Source organism: Rutidosis leptorrhynchoides, chromosome 9 (assembly GCF_046630445.1).
Source record: "Rutidosis leptorrhynchoides isolate AG116_Rl617_1_P2 chromosome 9, CSIRO_AGI_Rlap_v1, whole genome shotgun sequence".
NCBI lineage: Eukaryota > Viridiplantae > Streptophyta > Magnoliopsida > Asterales > Asteraceae > Rutidosis > Rutidosis leptorrhynchoides.
Genome location: NC_092341.1, coordinates 6,521,169 through 6,544,062, shown reverse-complemented (window position 1 = coordinate 6,544,062; position 22,894 = coordinate 6,521,169).

The window sequence follows — 22,894 nt, the reverse complement described above, 5'->3', positions numbered from 1 at the left end:
CATCTAAACAACTATCAGTTAGACACACTAATGTACGACCTGGTTCGCTAAGACCACCGCTCTGATACCACATGAAGTGACCCGTCCTAATCCATAAGGACGAATACAATAACATATGGTTACATCGCGAGGTATTTGACCTCTATATGATACATTTTACAAACATTGCATTCGTTTTTAAAAGACAAACTTTCTTTTCATTGAAAGTTGACGGCATGCATACCATTTCATAATACATTCAACTATAATTGACTTTATAATAATCTTGATGAACTCAACAACTCGAATGCAACGTCTTTCGAAATATGCCATGAATGACTCCAAGTAATGTCCTTAAAATGAGCTAATGCACAGCGAAAGATTTCCTTAATACCTTAGAATAAACATGCTTTAAAGTGTCAACCAAAAGGTTGGCGAGTTCATTAGTATCATAATCATTCATTTCAATCATTTTAATAGACCACAAGATTTCATATATTGTCACAAGTAACTCGCGAAATAAAATTCATTCATATGGATTGAACACCTGGTAACCGACATTAATAAAATGCATCTAGAATATCCCCATATATAAATATCGAAGTACTAAAGCAGTTCAAATTCTCTGACTGGGGCTTGTCAAGGCCCATAGATCTATCTTTAAGATTCGCGTCAATTGGTGGCAATTATAATAAACACCAATTCTTAGGCTACCAAGTTCAACAAGGGCGATATCTGATATGACAATTCAACCATAGAATGTAGTTTCGATTACTTGTGTCTATTTTGTAAAACATTTATAAAAATTGCGCATGTATTCTCAGCCCAAAAATATAAAGGGTAAAAAGGCAAATGAAACTCACAATCCAATATTTTGTAGTAAAAATATTCATACGACGGAACTGAACAATGCAGGGTTGGCCTCGAAATCACGAACCTATATTATTCATATATATATATTAAAACGTATAATCGTAATTGAACAAATTTATATATTATTATTAGTGATATAATTTTTGTATTAATAACTTATTTACTTCATTACATTCTCATTTTATATATGTTAAATAAAAGTATTTATATATTTAAGTGATGGTTATTATATATATTTTTATATGAATAATCTTGTAAGACCCGAATATTTATCTTGCTTGTTTGTGTATTAAGACGTTCGAGATTGGGTTTCGCGGATTATTTATATAAAGTTTAAAATGCAAAAGAATCTGTTTCAGTTATGTCGCGCGCCGCGCGGGGATTTGGCGCGCCGCGCCGTTTGCTGCTGACATAATCCCTTGTTTTTAATTGGTTTAAATGAAGGGCAAATGGGTAATTTCACTTGAGGCCGGATTTGTGAGGCTTATGAGCTAGTTTGGATCAGTTTTGGATCCCATTCACATCCACTCATCATCTTCATCCATTTTTAGAGAGAGAGTAAGAGTTTAGAGAGAGATTGGAGGTTTTGGTGAGGAAGAAGCTCGAATCGTTCAAAGTCTCGGGTTTTAAAGTTGTTCCTTTCGTTCTCGGCTACACGGTGATAGTATTGGTAAGCTCAAACTCCGAATTTCAATTATCTAATTTGATATTCAAGTTAGGGTTTTGAGTTAATTAGTTGTAAAACCCTTTTTTGTGATGAAATGGGTTTAGTGAAGCTAGTAATCGGGTTTGTTGTTAATTGTTGGTGGATTTTGGGTTTGGTGAACTAATTGGCCATGTTTAGAACTTTAATTTGAGTTTAATCACTTAAGTTAGTGATTATGGAAGTGTTGAAACCCATTTAGGGTATTTGGTTGACTAATTGTGACTTTGGGTCAAATTAGGGTTTGGTGGTGATTATGACCCATTTGGTGACTTAATGAGGTTTATGAACTTAAAATGGATTAAGTTGGAATATTAAACCGTGTTAAATGTGTTTTGGTGTCAAAATTGGTAGAGAAGGAGATTTTGACCTTTATGGGTCAAAATTAGGGTTTAAGTGTCAAAATGGGTATGACACGTGTTTAACACTTGAGTTCGGGTTTAATTGGCGTATTAGGACCATTCTCACTTGTGTTAGTGATTATTGGTTAGTTTTGGGCACGGTTTGTGCTTGGAAGTGCATTTGGGTCGAAATTGCATTAAGTGACGAATTGGGTTGATTTGTAAATCCACTCTAAGTGTATTGTTGTAATTGTGATAATGGAATAGGTATTTTCCATTGGCGAGTTGCGGATTACTTGGAAGCTTTCTTCAAGACTTCAAGGTGAGTGATATTATCCTATGTACATATGTATGTGTAGGATGGGTGCGGGTCGGGTGAAGTGAATCTCGGCTATAGAGCTCACTTCACGTGTAGGTGGACTTGATGGACTTTTGTATAAGTCCAATTGGCACGGTTGTGCGTTTTGGTTGACCATCTTTGGCGAAGTACACGTTCGTGTGTACATTATCACACGTGATTGTGATTTGGATGTTGTGGCCCCGATGTGGTGGATTATATAATCCCGTGACCGTGGGTTTGAGTTGGAGAAGTGAATCGCGTGTGGTTTCGGATTCACGATGACGCGTGTAGTTTCGGTCATCTTATCGAATGAATCTCGTGTAGTTCGGATTCATGGTGACTCGTGTAGTTCGGTCATCTTATTGAGGTAGTAATCTCGTGTGGTTTCGGATTACTAAGGCTCGTGTAGTTCGGCCAACCTCGATGTTGTGAAGATAGTAATCTCGTGTGGTTTCGGAATACTAAGGCTCGTGTAGTTCGGCCAATCTTCATTGTGGTATTTGGTTCTCGGTATTGGGTTAAGGTGTTAACCTTGTTCGTTTATATTGTATATATTAATGTATTGTTGTGTTGTAGCTAACCCTCCGGGTGTAGCTATTTGGCGTTGTTCACATCGTCGTTGGTGAACTTATATTGTTATTGTATCTTTAGCTCGTTGCTTAGAGATCGTACGGTATGCTTAGTGTAGTGCCTTATATGGATGCCTCGGTATGCGGTATTTGTTATTTTGTGGCGTGTCCATTTTATACATATATATGTATGTAGTATATTATCATTCACTAAGCATTAGCTTACCCTCTCGTTGTTGACTCTTTTTATAGATTGCATGCGGATGGTGGCTCGGGTAAGCGCGAGGATTAGAGGACTTGCATAGTTTGCGTAGAAGGCTTGCTTTTGGATTTATTAGGATTGGGTAGCGTGTCCCCAATCGCCATGCTCGGCTTTGTCTTGTATTAAGAGTCTTATGGTCTAAAATTATATTTTTATACTTAAAGGGTAATTTGGGCACGTGTGGGCCCCACTTTGTAAAACTCGCTCAAACCTTAGTTATGTGCTAGTTTTACATATATTAATGTACGGTTAAAAGCGTTTTGGCTAAAAATGGCGGGAACTAGTCAAACATTTTCGTTAAATTGACTTCCGGGGACAGCGGGCTGTCCAGGTGGTTTGGCGCGCCGCGCGGCCACCTGGCGCGCCGCGCAGATGGCCTGCACCAGAAATTTTTTTTTTTTTGTTGGAAATTTCGTCGTGTTTGGTCGGTTACGGTTTGGGTTGTTACAAGTGGTATCAGAGCATGGTCTAAGGGATTTAGGTGACTTGAGATAGGTGCCTAGACTTAGACTTTTGTGTGTGCTTAATTTGTTGCGGGACTTGTAGGATTACGGGTCAGAATGGGTTTAGTTAGTGCCTTGTTTATAGGTTGACTAACGTTTATATTAGTAATGCGGATATTATTAATATGCTCTTGTGTTGTGATAGTAATTCTCGCGTGTGTTTGTACCGCGTAGAATTTTGGTTGTGTTTGTTTATATCATCGAGCGAGGCGGTCGTTGTACTAACAAGTCGATGCGGCGTGTGTGCGTAATAAGAACTTGCAGACCTTATTACGGGTGCAAATCGTGTCTAACAAGTGATGTACGACGAGTGTTTAGCAAGATGGGGTGGTGTTGTGCGTGTCGTTTTATACGTGCGTGGACTAATCGTTTTGCATTCTTTAGAATGACGACGCGAAACGAGACCGAGACGAATGACACGGAATTTAACGCTAGAGTTGCGGCCGCCGTTGCGGAGCAAATGAGAGCGTTTCGAGAAGAAATGGATAGGAAGTATTCCGAACTTCAAGGTAGTGGTGAGATGGAGCGTTGTCTTAAAAGCTTCATGAGGACTAAACCCCCGATGTACGACGGAGAACCGGATCCTTTGGTAAGCACAACATGGATTTCGGATGTCGAAGGGTGTTTTCGTACTATTGATTGCCCTCCCGAGAGGAAGACGAGACTCGCTACGAGTTTGTTGCGGGGTAGGGCAAGGGATTGGTTGGATGGTAAGATTGATCTTGTCGGTGGTGAGACGTTTATGGCCTTATCATGGGACGAGTTTAAGGAAGAATTCTTTGAGGAGTTCCGGACTTCGGCCGATTTGTGGGAATTGCGTAATGAGTTGCGAAATTTGCGACAAGGATCTATGGATTTGAGTACTCTTAAGACGACCTTTATGGCGAAGGCTCGTTTTTGTCCGGAGTATTTGGGGAATGATCGTTTGTTGATGGGGGATTTCTATCGGACCTTGAATGATGACTTGAAAAGTAGGATTAGTCGGGGTCAAGCGAAATCGTTTTCGGAATTATTCGACTTGGCTAGAGGTTTCGAGTCGTATTCACGATCGAAGAGGGGTGAATCTTCAAGTGAGAAAAGAGTTGTTTCTTATGGTGCTCCGAGTAAGAGGACTAAGGGTCCGAGTGTGAGCACGGGTGGTACGCGAACGGGTATATCGGATTCTAGTACGGCTAGATGTTACAATTGTGGCGTAAGGGGTCACAAGTCTTGGGAATGTTCGGTACCAAAGGGTGGTAGTATGGTGTGCTTCAATTGCCAAAAGGAAGGACATCGTAAGTCGGAATGTCCCAAGTTAGCGGGGACGGGTGCGGCGAGGAGACGTTAAGGTACGCTTCATTTTAATAAATAGGTCTTTTGATTATTTATAAAATGCCGGTTGAGTTTGAGTTGTATGCCTTTGTTGTGCATGTTATGCTATGGGTGACGTTCCTAATGGAAGTACCCTAAGGTGATGTTTGATTGTCGGGCGAAGGGCGTAAGACTTGGTGCAACCAAGCATTCCTTAGTATTTGGGGTATGTTTCTACCAAGCCACGAAAATGGTTTTGGTGTTCGATTGTTAAGCGCGTGTTCGCTTGTGTGTTGAAGTTGATGAACCACGAGGTTCGTCGGGTGATTGGAACCTTTGAGATCGAGTGTTTAAAATCTCGATGTGTGTTGGTAATGGAGTCTTTATGACGCGACATTAGGTGCCTCTTTTATACCTACTAGCGTGGTGTCGACTCCGATTGTGTTGTAGTTACATTGTACTTAGGGTACCGGGAGGAACCCTTAAGTACACGAGTGACTCGGTGAAATTGACAACTATAGTAATTGGATGATTGCGAGGGTGTAGTTTGTGTAATGCGTGGTACACTTTTCGTTCGAAATGTTTAAGGATTGTTTGAAATCCTTCGTATGCTCAAGGTTGGAGCAAGGTGTAGTGATGGGTCGTGTGTACCCAATCGTTGGTAAAGTCTACCTTTGGTAGCATTGTACGGTTGTACGAGTGTGATATAGGAACGTGGTTCCAAGAGGGGGAGTCGCATTTCCGCACGAGGAAGTTTTAGTGTGATATTTCGGATGATGTTTTTGGTAGATCCGGAAATTTCGTCGAGACCTAGTTTGGTCAACTTGTGGTAGAGTACAATTTTGGTTAAATTGTACTTATGTTATTGGATTGGAATTACCACTGAGGTGGTAATGTGGTAAATCTCGTTGAGAGATAATGGACGTGTTTGGTGAGCAAGGTGAAATCCTGCGGTTAAGGGAGGTGTGTGTCGGATTCTCTTTTGGGGAATCATTGTTTGGTACCTATGTTTGATATAGGTGGTTCTTGCTCGATTGTGGGGATGGTTAGTGGTATCCGTTAGGATTCACTATAGTGTAGCAGGGCGCGATGTTGCACTACTCGTTGTTTGAGGCCGAAAGTGCGTATGTGATCGATGAAGCATGATCTTTAGGGTCCGCTGACTTCATCGTGGTATTGATGATTTATGAAGCATGACCTTCGGGGTCCGCTGACTTCATTATGGTACGGTTGAGTGATGGAGCATGATCTTTAGGGTCCGCTGACTTCATCACGGGAGTACGTGATCGGTGAAGCATGATCTTCGGGTCCGCTGACTTTATCCGGTGTTGAGATTTGGTGAAGCATGATCTTCGGGTCCGCTGACTTCGCCATAGTAGTGGATCGCGTGTGGTTTCGGATTCACGATGACGCGTGTGGTTTCGGTCATCATATTGTGGAAGTGGATCGCGTGTGGTTTCGGATTCACAAATGACTCGTGTGGTTTCGGTCATTGTATTGAGGAGTGAGTCTCGTGTAGTTCGGATTCACAATTGACTCGTGTAGTTCGGTCATTCCTCCGGGATAGTGACTCTCGTGTAGTTCGGATTCACTATGGCGCGTGTAGTTCGGCCATTCCCGATTGTTGTTGTGGTGAAGGTAGTGGGTCGCGTGTAGTTCGGATTCACTAAGGCGCGTGTGTTTTCGGCCAGCCTTCATGTGTTGTTTGATCTATCGGTTGTTTGATACACCGATGGTGGGGTCGTAAGGACCATGTTGTGTGATTAGTGATGCGATAGCCGTGTTTCGCTCACGTGTTGTTACGGGTGTGACAATAGTCGATTTTGTACACCTTGGGTTCTAGCGTTGCCATGATTGTTTTGGGCGTTATCGGTTTTAACCGTTGGATTACGATGTTACGGTAGTTGCGTATTGGTCGTATTGCGCACTACAATGGACGTTATCGTTTGGTGTTGTCCGTAAGGATTCGTTTGGTTCGGTCTTCATCGTTTCGGGTTGTTGACCTTAGGTTGAGACTTGGTTGCTTTTAGCGTTGTACTCGGTAATAGTACGCTAAGGGATTTATATCTCTGTACGAGATTGGTTGAGTTTTCCTGATGTTAGGGAATGAGCATGGTTTTAGTGCTCGGATGGTGATCGGGATAAATCGCGGGTGACGATTTAGTTGTTGAAGGCGATTCGTTGGGAAGAATTGTCTAGGAAAGTCGGATTGAAACTTATGTCGAGGACCATAGGGTGGGGTCCGTTTGGTTAAGTGACGAGGATCACGAGGACGTGATCGAGTTTAAGTGGGGGAGAGTTGTAAGACCCGAATATTTATCTTGCTTGTTTGTGTATTAAGACGTTCGAGATTGGGTTTCGCGGATTATTTATATAAAGTTTAAAATGCAAAAGAATCTGTTTCAGTTATGTCGCGCGCCGCGCGGGGATTTGGCGCGCCGCGCCGTTTGCTGCTGACAGAATCCCTTGTTTTTAATTGGTTTAAATGAAGGGCAAATGGGTAATTTCACTTGAGGCCGGATTTGTGAGGCTTATGAGCTAGTTTGGATCAGTTTTGGATCCCATTCACATCCACTCATCATCTTCATCCATTTTTAGAGAGAGAGTAAGAGTTTAGAGAGAGATTGGAGGTTTTGGTGAGGAAGAAGCTCGAATCGTTCAAAGTCTCGGGTTTTAAAGTTGTTCCTTTCGTTCTCGGCTACACGGTGATAGTATTGGTAAGCTCAAACTCCGAATTTCAATTATCTAATTTGATATTCAAGTTAGGGTTTTGAGTTAATTAGTTGTAAAACCCTTTTTTGTGATGAAATGGGTTTAGTGAAGCTAGTAATCGGGTTTGTTGTTAATTGTTGGTGGATTTTGGGTTTGGTGAACTAATTGGCCATGTTTAGAACTTTAATTTGAGTTTAATCACTTAAGTTAGTGATTATGGAAGTGTTGAAACCCATTTAGGGTATTTGGTTGACTAATTGTGACTTTGGGTCAAATTAGGGTTTGGTGGTGATTATGACCCATTTGGTGACTTAATGAGGTTTATGAACTTAAAATGGATTAAGTTGGAATATTAAACCGTGTTAAATGTGTTTTGGTGTCAAAATTGGTAGAGAAGGAGATTTTGACCTTTATGGGTCAAAATTAGGGTTTAAGTGTCAAAATGGGTATGACACGTGTTTAACACTTGAGTTCGGGTTTAATTGGCGTATTAGGACCATTCTCACTTGTGTTAGTGATTATTGGTTAGTTTTGGGCACGGTTTGTGCTTGGAAGTGCATTTGGGTCGAAATTGCATTAAGTGACGAATTGGGTTGATTTGTAAATCCACTCTAAGTGTATTGTTGTAATTGTGATAATGGAATAGGTATTTTCCATTGGCGAGTTGCGGATTACTTGGAAGCTTTCTTCAAGACTTCAAGGTGAGTGATATTATCCTATGTACATATGTATGTGTAGGATGGGTGCGGGTCGGGTGAAGTGAATCTCGGCTATAGAGCTCACTTCACGTGTAGGTGGACTTGATGGACTTTTGTATAAGTCCAATTGGCACGGTTGTGCGTTTTGGTTGACCATCTTTGGCGAAGTACACGTTCGTGTGTACATTATCACACGTGATTGTGATTTGGATGTTGTGGCCCCGATGTGGTGGATTATATAATCCCGTGACCGTGGGTTTGAGTTGGAGAAGTGAATCGCGTGTGGTTTCGGATTCACGATGACGCGTGTAGTTTCGGTCATCTTATCGAATGAATCTCGTGTAGTTCGGATTCATGGTGACTCGTGTAGTTCGGTCATCTTATTGAGGTAGTAATCTCGTGTGGTTTCGGATTACTAAGGCTCGTGTAGTTCGGCCAACCTCGATGTTGTGAAGATAGTAATCTCGTGTGGTTTCGGAATACTAAGGCTCGTGTAGTTCGGCCAATCTTCATTGTGGTATTTGGTTCTCGGTATTGGGTTAAGGTGTTAACCTTGTTCGTTTATATTGTATATATTAATGTATTGTTGTGTTGTAGCTAACCCTCCGGGTGTAGCTATTTGGCGTTGTTCACATCGTCGTTGGTGAACTTATATTGTTATTGTATCTTTAGCTCGTTGCTTAGAGATCGTACGGTATGCTTAGTGTAGTGCCTTATATGGATGCCTCGGTATGCGGTATTTGTTATTTTGTGGCGTGTCCATTTTATACATATATATGTATGTAGTATATTATCATTCACTAAGCATTAGCTTACCCTCTCGTTGTTGACTCTTTTTATAGATTGCATGCGGATGGTGGCTCGGGTAAGCGCGAGGATTAGAGGACTTGCATAGTTTGCGTAGAAGGCTTGCTTTTGGATTTATTAGGATTGGGTAGCGTGTCCCCAATCGCCATGCTCGGCTTTGTCTTGTATTAAGAGTCTTATGGTCTAAAATTGTATTTTTATACTTAAAGGGTAATTTGGGCACGTGTGGGCCCCACTTTGTAAAACTCGCTCAAACCTTAGTTATGTGCTAGTTTTACATATATTAATGTACGGTTAAAAGCGTTTTGGCTAAAAATGGCGGGAACTAGTCAAACATTTTCGTTAAATTGACTTCCGGGGACAGCGGGCTGTCCAGGTGGTTTGGCGCGCCGCGCGGCCACCTGGCGCGCCGCGCAGATGGCCTGCACCAGAAATTTTTTTTTTTTTGTTGGAAATTTCGTCGTGTTTGGTCGGTTACGGTTTGGGTTGTTACAAATCTTTTGTTTATAAAAAATATAATAGTTATAATAATACTAGAGTAATATTAATAATAGTAAAAATGATAATAATTATAATACTTAATATTACTAATAAAGAGATTAATGTTAATAATTCTATAATGATGATATTAATAATAATAATCGTAAAAATATTAATTTTACTGTGAATGGTAGTCATGATAATGGTTTTAGTAATTACATAATAATATTTGTGATAATACAAATAATAATATTTATGTTAATATTAACAATTCTATTATTTATAAAAAGATGCTAATACTATTATTTACAAAAATAATAATAATTTGTTTTATTTTCATGATAATAATAAACCCATTCATCATAATGATAATAATATTAAAGTTATAAAATTAATAATAATATCATAAGTAATAATAATAATAATAATAATAATAATAATAATAATAATAATAATAATAATAATAATAATAATAATAATAATATTAATAATAGATATAATACTTATAATTATGATAGTAATAATAATAACAATTATAATACTAATTATAATTATAATAATAATAATGATACCAAAATTTATAATACTCTCAAAACTATAATAATAATAATAATAATAATAATAATAATAATAATAATAATAATAATAATAATAATAATAATAATAATAATAATAATAATAATAATAATAATAATAATAATAATAATAATAATAATCATAATCATAATAATAATAATAATAATCATAATAATAATAATAAATAAAAATAACAAGATTGGAAAAACTACCTCAAATGTAATGAATTCCAAAAAGAAAACAGCCCACACCCGGGCTCGAACCCGAGACCTCTCGGTAAACCCGAAACACTCTTGACCAGCTGAGCTAGCCTATCTATCTGTTATAATTCGGTTTGCACTTATCTAACCCATTTATCATTTGTTTCCCTATTTTTCCTTCTTCACAGACCGATCGATCAAAGTCCTTAGCAATCATAACCATGAATAAATTGTTGGCTTTAGGTGTTTTAATAGAAGCAGATACGACCTAGAGGGGTGTTCTTAATTACAGAAAGGAAATAAAAAAAATAACAATAACAGAACTCGTTTTGCCATTCTTTCATCTTCTTTATATTTCAAATCGACCAAAGATCAAATCAAATTAACAATGAGTTATTTATTAAATTTTAGAACTTAAAATTAATACAAAAACAATTAAAGATTGAGTAATTTGATTTTAAACAGATTAAGAATGAAATAAAATGGCTAAAACAGACACGATGACTCCCATATGAACTCAATTTATGATTTTGAAATTTAGAACGTTTTACACAAAGATTACAACACAAAAAAGATTCTAAATCTATATTAGAAACTATCTGGTTCATTAATTAAGCTTAAAACATTAAAATGAGTTTGAATTTCACGATTTACAGATAGTTTAACTTTTTATAAATATACTTTGACTCGACAATTCAGCCTTGTTGTAACGAATTGAAACTTGAAACTTTGCATAAAGTTTAGACACATGTTTTCTAACACATCTGTATTTTTAGTTTTTGAAATAGATACGAAATCGAGTTTTTGATAAAAATTTTGTTCAAGAACGGGTAGCGAGCCTTTTGTTCTTGAGTTTTGTTTAATAACAGATAATAATATTTGAAGGATTTTGTAATGGATATTGATACTGGAAATCAAGTAATACAGAATCATTGTTCGTGATTTATTGGAGGGGTGAGTGTCGATAGAGGTTCACGAGAAAGAAGAAGGAAATAAAAAAAATATCTGCTAATGATCTGTACGCGTAATTATATATCCTTATATATTATTTTTAATATTAATTATTAATAAATAATAAATATAAATACAAATATGTTAATAAAAATAATACAGATAATATTATTAATAGTAATGCAAATACTAATAATAATAAATACAGAAATAATAATAATATTAATGATAAAAATAATTAATAATATTAATAAAAATAATACTACTAATAATAATAATTATATTAATAATTAAACTCATATTTACAATAATATTAATAATAGTAATAAAAATTTTAATAAAAATGATAATTTTTATAATAATACTTATAATGATACTGAGTAACTAATATTATTAAAAAGGATAATGATAATTAATAATAAAAATGATAATAATAATCCTATTAATTATAATAATATTAATATTATTAATGATAATAATAATATTAATAATACTAATATAACCAATTATACATATCAAAAATTTTATATATAATATATATATATATATATATATATATATATATATATATATATATATATATATATATATATATATATATATATTCATTTTAACAGTACTTTATTACTTTGTGTATTATTTTACATATTTAATTCTAATAATTATCTTATCAACATATACGAGAAATTATTGTAAAGTACCTATTGAAAGTTAAGCAGGAAATCCCCACTATCTTTTGTCTAACATTCGTTAATTGACACTTTGTTCTCATTATAAGATCATTTTACCATTTCTTCTGAATATTGTTAAAAAGGGAAGATTTCTCAAATCGACGTGGACCCCACAACTGAGACTTATAATAATATATATCCGTTGATTAGATCGTTTGATGTTACCTTTTCTGTCGATAAATATATTAAACATAAATTAAAATAAATATGTTCCATGTAAAGTATTATACATTTAATAATTTGTTAACGTTTTTAGGTCATATAATAAATTTCATAACTTATTTTCATATTAATCAAACCGTTTAATGTTTTATTAATATTTCTTAATTTAATATACACACACACACATATATATATACATATCTATTTACACAATTGATCATGAATCGTCGAGCATAGTCAAAGGGTAATTGATTACATGATTATAGTTTCAAAATTTTCGAGACTCAACATTATAGGCTTTGCTTATCGTGTCGAATTCATATGAAGATTAAGTTTAAATTTGGTCGAAAATTTTTGGGTTGTCACATCTTGCTCCATGTTCTCTTTTGGGGTGATCTTAGGAATTTCAGCACAGTCTGAAACCGAAAATGATGCGCAGTCAAATGATACTGCATTTGGTGGCGCATATTAATGAGTTAAAATTTTTACTTAGTGAAGTGATATTACTTTTAAAATTAGATGCGTTATACATAATTAAAATGTGAGAGAAATAATATGCCGTAAAAATATTTATACCATGCTAAGTCATGCTTTAACAAAAATAAGAATATGATAGAAATTCAAAACGTTTAAAAAGAACATGAAAATGAATAAAATATAATTTTGGTCATCTAAACGAGCTCTAATGGCAAGACACCTTCATGGAGTCTTGTTCCTTGTTCTCTTTTAGGGTGATCTTAGGAATTTTAGCACAATCTGAAACCTAAAATGATGCGCCGTCAAATGATACTACATTTGGCAGCGCATATTAATGAGTTAAAATTTGTAATTAGTGAACTGATATTAGTTTCAAAATTAGATGCGTTATACATAATTACAATGTGAGTGAAATAATAGGCCTTTACACTATCTATACCATCCTAAGTCATGCTTTAACAAAAATAATAATATGATAGAAATTCAAAATGTTTAAAAAGAACATTAAAATGGATAAAATATCATTTTCGTCATCTAAACGAGCTCTAATGGCAAGTCGCCTTCAGGGAGTCTTGCTCCTTGTTCTCTTTTAGGGTGATCTTAGAAATTTCAACACAGTCTGAAACCGAAAATGATGCGCCACCAAATGATACTACATTTGGCTGCGTATATTAATGAGTTAAAATTTGTACTCAGTGAAGTGATATTAGTTTTAAAATTAGATGCGTTACACATAATTACAATGTGAGAGAAATAATATGCCGTAAAATTATTTATACCATGTTAAGTAATGCTTTAACAAAAATAATAATATGATAGAAATTCAAAACGTTTAAAAAGAACATTAAAATGAATAAAATAACATTTTCGTCATCTTGACGAACTCTAATGGCAAGACATCTTCAGGGAGTCTTTCTCATTGTTCTCTTTTAGGGTGATCTTAGGAACATCATCACAGTCTGGAACCGAAAATGATGTGCCGCCAAATGACGCGTTTGGCGGCACATATTAATGAGTTAAAATTTATACTTAGTGAAGTTATATTAGTTTCAAAATTAGATGCGTTATACATAATTACAATGTGAGAAATAATAGGTCTTAAAACTGTTTATACCATCCTTAGTCATGCTTTAACAAAAATAATAATATGATAGAAATTCAAAACGTTTAAAAAGAACATTAAAATGAATAAAATATTATTTTCGTCATCTAGACGAACTCTAATGGCATGACACCTTCGGGGAGTCTTGCTCCTTGTTCTCTTTTAGGGTGATCTTAGAAATTTCGGCACAGTCTGAAACCGAAAATGATGCGCCAACAAATGATACTGCATTTGGCGGCGCATATTAATGAGTTAAAATTTGTACTTAGTGAAGTGATATTACTTTTAAAACTAGATGCGTTATACATAATTAAAATGTGAGAGAAATAATATGCCGTAAAATTATTTATACTATGCTATGTCATGCTTTAACAAAAATAAATATATGATAGAAATTCAAAACGTTAAAAAAGAACATTAAAATGAATAAAATATAATTTTCGTCATCTAGACGAGCTCTAATGGCAAGACACCTTCAGAGAGTCTTGCTCCTTGTTCTCTTTTAGGGTGATCTTAGGAATTTCAGCACAATCTGAAACCGAAAATGATGCACCGCCAATTGATACTACATTTGGCGGCGCATATTAATTAGTTAAAATTTGTACTTAGTGAAGTGTATTAGTTTCAAAATTAGATGCGTTATACATAATTACAATGTGAGAGAAATAATAGGCCTTTAAACTATTTATACCATCCTAAGTTCTGTTTTAACAAAAATAAATATATGATAGAAATTCAAAATGTTTAAAAAGAACATTAAAATGAATAAAATATCATTTTCGTCATCCAAACGAGCTCTAATGGCAAGATAACTTCAGGGAGACTTGCTCCTTGTTCTCTTTTAGGGTGATCTTAGGAATTTCAGCACAGACTGAAACCGAAAATGATGCGCCGCCAAATGATACTAATTTGGCGGCGCATATTAATGAGTTAAAATTTGTACTTAGTGAAGTGATAATAGTTTCAAAATTAGATGAGTTATACATAATTACAATGTGAGAGAAATAATAGGCCTAAAAACTATTTATACCATCCTAAGTCATGCATTAACAAAAATAATAATATGATAGAAATTCAAGACTTTTAAAAAGAACATTAAAATGAATAAAATATCACTTTCGTCATCTAGACGGACTCTAATGGCAAGACACCTTCAGGGAGTCTTGCTCTGTGTTCTCTTTTAGGGTGATCTTAGGAATTTCAGCACAGTCTGAAACCGAAAATAATATGCCGCCAAATGATACTACATTTGGTTGCGCATATTAATGAGTTAAAATTTGTATTTAGTGAAGTGATATTACTTGCATTATACCTAGTTAAAATGTGAGAGAAATAATATGCCGTAATATTATTTATACCATGCTAAGTCATGCTTTAACATATATAATAATATGATAGAAATTCAAAACGTTTAAAAAGAACATGAAAATGAATAAAATATAATTTTCGTCATCTAAACAAGCTCTAATGGCAAGACACCTTCAGGGAGTCTTACTCCTAGTTCTCTTTTAGGGTGATCTTAGGAATTTCGACACAATCTAAAACCGAAAATGATGCGCCGCCAAATGAAATCTAAAACCGAAAATGATGCGCCGCCAAATGAAACTACATTTGGCGGCGCATATTAATGAGTTAAAATTTGTACTTAATGAAATGATATTAGTTTCAAAATTAGATGCGTTATACATAATTACAATGTGAGAGAAATAATAGGCCTTAAAACTATTTATACCATCCTAAGTCTTATTTTAACAAAAACAATAATATGATAGAAATTCAAGACTTTTAAAAAGAACATTAAAATGAATAAAATATCATTTTCGTCATCGAGACGAACTCTAATGGCAAGACACCTTCAGGGAGTCTTGCTCTATGTTCTCTTTTAGGGTGATCTTAGAAATTTCAGCACAGTCTGAAACCGAAAATAATGCGCCGCCAAATGATACTACATTTGGCTGCGCATATTAATGAGTTAAAATTTGTACTTAGTGAAGTGATATTACTTGCGTTATACCTAGTTAAAATGTAAGAGAAATAATAGGCCTTAAAACTATTTATACCATCCTAAGTCATGCTTTACCAAAAATAATAATATGATAGAAATTCAAAACGTTTAAAAAGAATATTAAAATGAATAAAATATTATTTTCGTCTTCTGGACGAACTCTAATAGCAAGACACCTTCAGGAAGTCTTACTCCTTGTTCTCTTTTAGGGTGTTCTTTGAATTTGACGGCGCATATTAGTGAGTTAAAATCTGTACTTAGTGAAGTGATATTAGTTTCAAAATTAGATACGTTATACATAATTACAATGTAAGAGAAATAATAGGCCTTTAAACTATTTATACCATCCTAAGTCATGCTTTAACAAAAATAATAATATGATAGAAATTCAAAACGTTTAAAAAGAACATTAAAATGAATAAAATATAATGTTCGTCATCTAAACGAGCTCTAATGGCAAGACACCATCAGGGTGTCACCATCAGGGTGTCTTGCTCCTTGTTTTCTTTTAAGGTGATCTTAGGAATTTCAGCACAATCTGAAACCGAAAATGATGCGCCGCCAAATGATACTACATTTGGCGGCGCATATTAATGAGTTAAAATTTGTACTTAGTGAAGTGATATTAGTTTCAAAATTAGATGCGTTATACATAATTACAACGTGAGAGAAATAATATGCCTTTAAACTATTTATACCATCCTAAGTCATGCTTTAACAAAAATAATAATATGATAGAAATTCAAAACGTTTAAAAAGAACATTAAAATGAATAAAATATCATTTTCGTCATCCAAACGAGCTCTAATGGAAAGACACTTTCAGGGAGTCTTGCTCCTTGTTCTCTTTTAGGGTGATCTTAGAAATTTCAGCACAGTCTGAAACCAAAAATGATGCGCCGCCAAATGATCCAACATTTGGCGGCGTATATTAATGAGTTAAAATTTGTACTCAGTGAAGTGATATTAGTTTCAAAATTAGATGCGTCATACATAATTACAATATGAGAGAAATAATAGGCCTTAAAACTACTTATACCATCCTAAGTCATGCTTTAACAAAAATAATAATATGATAGAAATTTAAAACGTTTTAAAAGAACATCAAAATGAATGAAATATCATTTTTGTCATCTTGACGAACTCTAATGGCAAGACACCTTCAGTGAGTCTTGCTCCTTGTTCTCTTTTGAGGTGATCTTAGTAATTTCAGCACGGTCTGAAACCGAAAATGATGCGCAGCCAAATGATACTGCGTTTTGCGGCGCATATTAATGAGTTAAAATATGTACTTAGTGGAGTGATATTAGTTTCAAAATTAGATGCGTTATACATAATTACAATGTGAGATAAATAATAGGCCTTAAAACTACTTATACCATCCTAACTCATGCTTTAACAAAAATAATAATATGATAGAAATTCAAAACGTTTAAAAAGAACATTAAAATGAATAAAATATCATTTTCGTCATCTTAACGAACTCTAATGGCAAGACACCTTCAAGGAGTCTTGCTCCTTGTTCTCTTTTAGGGTGATCTTAGGAATTTCATGATAGTCTGGAACCGAAACTGATGCGCCGCCAAATGATACTGCGTTTTGCGGCGCATATTAATGAGTTAAAATTTGTACTTAGTGAAGTGATATTAGTTTCAAAATTAGATGCGTTATACATAATTACAATGTGACATAAATAATAGGCCTTAAAACTACTTATACCATCCTAAGTCATGCTTTAACAAAAATAATAATATGATAGAAATTCAAAACATTTAAAAAGAACATTAAAATGAATAAAATATCATTTTCGTCATCTAGACGAACTTTAATGGCAAGACACCTTCAAGGAGTCTTGCTCCTTGTTCTCTTTTAGGGTGATCTTAGGAATTTCAGCACAGTCTGAAACCGAAAATGATGCGCCGCCAAATGATACTGTGTTTGGCGGCGCATATTAATGAGTTAAAATTTGTACTTAGTGAAGTGATATTAGTTTCTAAATTAGATTCGTTATACATAATTACAATGTGAGAGAAATAATATGCCGTAAAATTATTTATAATATGCTAAGTCATGCTTTAACAAAAATAATAATATGATAGAAATTCAAAACTTTTAAAAAGAACATTAAAATAAATAAAATATTATTTTCGTCATCTTGACGAACTCTAATGGCAAGACACCTTCAGGGAGTTTTGCTCATTCATCTTTTTTAGGGTGATCTTAGGAATTTCAGCACAGTTTGAAACCGAAAATGAAGTGTCGCCAAATGATACTACCTTTGGCGGCGCATATTAGTGAGTTAAAATATGTACTTAGTGGAGTGATATTAGTTTCAAAATTAGATGCGTTATACATAATTACAATGTGAGATAAATAATAGGCCTTAAAACTACTTATACCATCCTAAGTCATGCTTTAACAAAAATAATAATATGATAGAAATTTTAAACGATTAAAAAGAACAATAAAATGAATAAAATATCATTTCGTCATCTTGACGAACTCTAATGGCAAGACACCTTCAAGGAGTCTTGCTCCTTGTTCTCTTTTGGGGTGATCTTAGGAATTTCATCACAGTCTGAAACCCAAAATGATGCACCGCCAAATGATACTGCGTTTTGCGGCGCATATTAATGAGTTAAAATTTGTACTTAGTGAAGTTATATTAGTTTCAAAATTAGTTGTGTTATACATAATTACAATGTGAGAAATAATAGGCCTTAAAACTGTTTATACCATCCTTAGTCATGCTTTAACAAAAATAATAATATGATAGAAATTCACAACGTTTAAAAAGAATATTAAGATGAATAAAATATCATTTTCGTCATCTAAACGAGCTCAAATGGTAAGACACCTTCAGGGAGTCTTGCTCTTTGTTCTCTTTTAGGGTGATCTTAGGTAATTCAGCACAGTCTGAAATCGAAAATGATGCGCCGCCAAATGATGCTACATTTTGCGGTGCATATTAATGAGTTAAAATTTGTACTTAGTGAAGTTATATTAGTTTCAAAATTAGATGCCTTATTCATAATTACAATGTGAGATAAATAATAGGCCTTAAAACTATTTATGCCATCCTAAGTCATGCTTTAACAAAAATAATAATATGATAGAAATTCAAAACGTTCAAAAAGAACATTAAAATGAATAAAATATCATTTTTGTCATCTAGACAAACTCTAATGGCAAGACACCTTCAGGGAGTCTTGCTTATTGTTCTCTTTTAGGGTGATCATAGAAATTTCAGCACATTCTGAAACTGAAAATGATGCGCCGCCAAATGATACTGCGTTTGGCGGTGCATATTAATGAGTTAAACCTTGTACTTAGTGAAGTGATATTAGTTTCAAAATTAGATGCGTTATACATAATTACAATGTGAGAGAAATAATATGTCGTAAAATTATTTATACCAACCTAAGTCATGCTTTAATAAAAATAATAATATGATAGAAATTCAAAACGTTTAAAAAGAAGATTAAGATGAATAAATATCATTTTCGTCATCTAAACGAGCTCTAATGGTAAGACACCTTCAGGTAGTCTTGCTCATTGTTCTCTTTTAGGGTGATCTTAGGAATTTCAGCACAGTTTGAAACCGAAAATGATGCGCCGCCAAATGATACTACATTTGGCGGCGCATATTAATGAGTTAATATATGTACTTAGTGGAGTAATATTAGTTTTGAAATTAGATGCGTTATACATAATTACAATGTGAGATAAATAATAGGCCATTAAACTATTTATACCATCCTAAGTCATGCTTTAACAAAAATAATAATATGATAGAAATTCAAAATGTTTAAAAAGAACATTAAAATGAATAAAATATCATTTTCGTCATCTAAACGAGCTCTAATGGCAAGACACCTTCAGTGAGTCTTGCCCCTTGTTCTCTTTTAGGGCGATCTTAGGAATTTCAGCACAGTCTGAAACCGAAAATGATGCGCCGCCTAATGATACTACATTTGGCGGCGCATATTAGTGAGTTAAATTATGTACTTAGTTGAGTGATATTAGTTTTAAAATTAGATGCGTTATACATAATTACAATGTGAGAAAAATAGTCGGCCTTAAAACTACTTATACCATCCTAAGTCATGCTTTAACAAAAATAATAATATGATAGAAATTCAAAACGTTTAAAAAGAACATTAAAATGAATAAAATATCATTTTCGTCATTTAGACGAACTCTAATGGCAAGACACCTTCAAGGAATCTTGCTCCTTGTTCTCTTTTAGGGTGATCTTAGGAATTTCAGCAAAGTCTGAAACCGAAAATGATGCGCCGTCAAATGATACTGTGTTTGGCGGAGAATATTAATGAGTTAAAATTTGTACTTAGTGAATTGATATTAGTTTCAAAATTAGATGCGTTATACATAATTAAAATGTGAGAGAAATAATATGACGTAAAATTATTTATACCATGATAAGTCATGCTTTAGCAAAAATAATAATATGATAGAAATTCAAAACGTTTAAAAAGAACATTAAAATTAAAAAAATATTATTTTCGCCATCTTGACTAACTCTAATGGCAAGACACCTTCTGGGAGTCTTGCTCATTGTTCTCTTTTAGCGTGATCTTAGGAATTTCAGCACAGTTTGAAACCGAAAATGATGCGCCGCCAAATGATACTACATTTGGCGGCACATATTAATGAGTTAAAATATGTACTTAGTGGAGTGATATTAGTTTCAAAATTAGATACGTTATACATAATTACAATGTGAGATAAATAATAGGCCTTAAAACTACTTATACCATCCTGAGTCATGCTTTAAAAAAAAATATGATAGAAATTCAAAACGTTTATAAAGAACATTAAAATGAATAAAATATCATTTTCGTCATCTTGACGAACTCTAATGGCAAGACACCTTCAAGGAGTCCTTCTCCTTGTTCTCTTTTAGGGTGATCTTAGGAATTTCATCACAGTCTGGAACCGAAAATGATGCGCCGCCAAATGTGTAACGACCCGGCAAAATCGACATTGACGGCGCCGTTAACTTAGGTCCCGTTGCGTGGTCATAGTCCCTAAATGAGACACGTTTGACCAAAATTATGTCGCATTCATTTGAAACGTATAAGACTTACAAAGTTTAGTTTACCAAACGGATCGACAACAAGTTTAAGTTTACAAAAGTAGTAATGTATAAATGAAATAACTTTGCGACATAATTAGTTAAAAATCATGGTTGTTATAAATAGCGTAAGTATGTAAACATTTGTTTGAATACAAAGGTGCTATCACTAGCGTATGCATGTATGCTTGACTCCAAGCAAGTAATCAAAGTGTATGCCTGTATGCTTGACCCCAAGCAAGTATGAGTGTACGCGGAAGCATGTATCAAATAGCCATTCATGAACCTGAGAAACATATAGAAAACTGTCAACGAAAAATGTTGGTGAAATCATATGTGTTTGTAAACGTTGTTTTTGAACCACAAGATTTTGTATAGTTGATTATCCAAATCGTTTGCATTCCAAAAGTATGTTCGCGAGCACCCAATTATCAAGACTTAACTGTTTTGCACCATGTTGCGTAGTGTTAGAACATACACTAAACCCGAAAATATATTTCATCCGCTAACGGTAGCGAACCGTCATAATGAGGCTCGTCAAGCCCATGTGATCACATAATATAAGTTCTCGCTTACACCCTGCAAGTGTAACTAATGATAATCGAATTGAGGCTTTTTGTTCTAACTCACTATGGAATGTTTGTTTCCGTACTTGTGTTCAAAGTATAAAAGTATGTAGTATAAAACTGTACATGTTTCTCATCCCATGATTTAAAAGTATAAAAGTTGTTGAAAGATGGGACTATGATCTCACCTCGAGTGCACGAGTATAAATGTACTTCACAAAGTAAACGTGTGCATGAAAGTTGCTTAGCCTTGACCTAAACAAGTAAGTTGTATCAATTAACTGGTTATGACACAAGGTCAGGCGAAATGTGTTCAATTCGTCCTATGGCTCGTTACGACTTGAATATATAGCATGTGAATCACGTTGTCAAGTTTCATGCAAGAAACAAGTATAAAAGCATGTTAGAATGATTGCCTAATCGTTTGGTTAAGTTTGACTAAAAGTCAAACTTGGTCAAAGTCAAAGTCAACGAAAAAGTCAACACGTTCGGGTCGGGTCCCGAACTATTTTTCTAAGCTTAGAAATCATATATGAGCATGTTGGCCAAGTTTCATGTCAATCAGGGGTGCGTAGCATAGCTAGAATTAAACTAAAACCGAGATTTTTGGGCAGTCAGCATCAGATGCGCCGCATCACTTACAGATGCGCCGCATCTGTCACTGATGCGCCGCATCCAGTGGTGATGCGCCGCATCTGTGTCTGTTTCAACAAATTCTGGGCAGTTTGAACACTTAGACGAATCCAACTTCAAACAACCATAACTTATGAACCGTAAACATTCAAAACACGTATCTTATATCATTGGAAAGGTATTTTGATGAGGAATACAACTAAACACTTTTCATCAATCAAGTTCATCATTTACAAAAACAAAAACCTCGTTGAATGATCGTTAAATGTTCAAAATCAAAGTTTCAAGTTCATAAAATGCATTTCTTGACTCGGGAATCCAATCCACACATATGATATGCCGTTTCGAAGGTAATTAAACATACAATACAATTAAACACTTACTAACAAAATTTCATAGGGTTCAACGCATCAAAAGTTCATTTCAAAGTTCATCAAACCCTAATCAAAATCATGAATTCAATCATTTTGTAAATGAAGCTTTTCTAAATCAACCTACACATCAAAATGAAGCTAATGATGCTAGTAACACATTTAATACATGAACTTTAACATTAAAATAACATTTAATCATTCAAAATCAAAGATTAAACTAACCCATTTCAAGTGTTAATGCTAGTTACTCAAAACCACAAATCGAGCAAACTAAACACATATTCATGTTAGACTTGAGTCATAGACACTAACTAACACCATTTCAAGTCTATAAAACGAATTTGAGAAATCTAGAGTTTTAGAAATGTAACCCAAACGAGATGAAATTGGTACAAAAATGTAGAAGATGAAGAGAGGATCACGAATATGTAATTTGTTTTGATGTTTGCTTGCTTGAATTGATTTA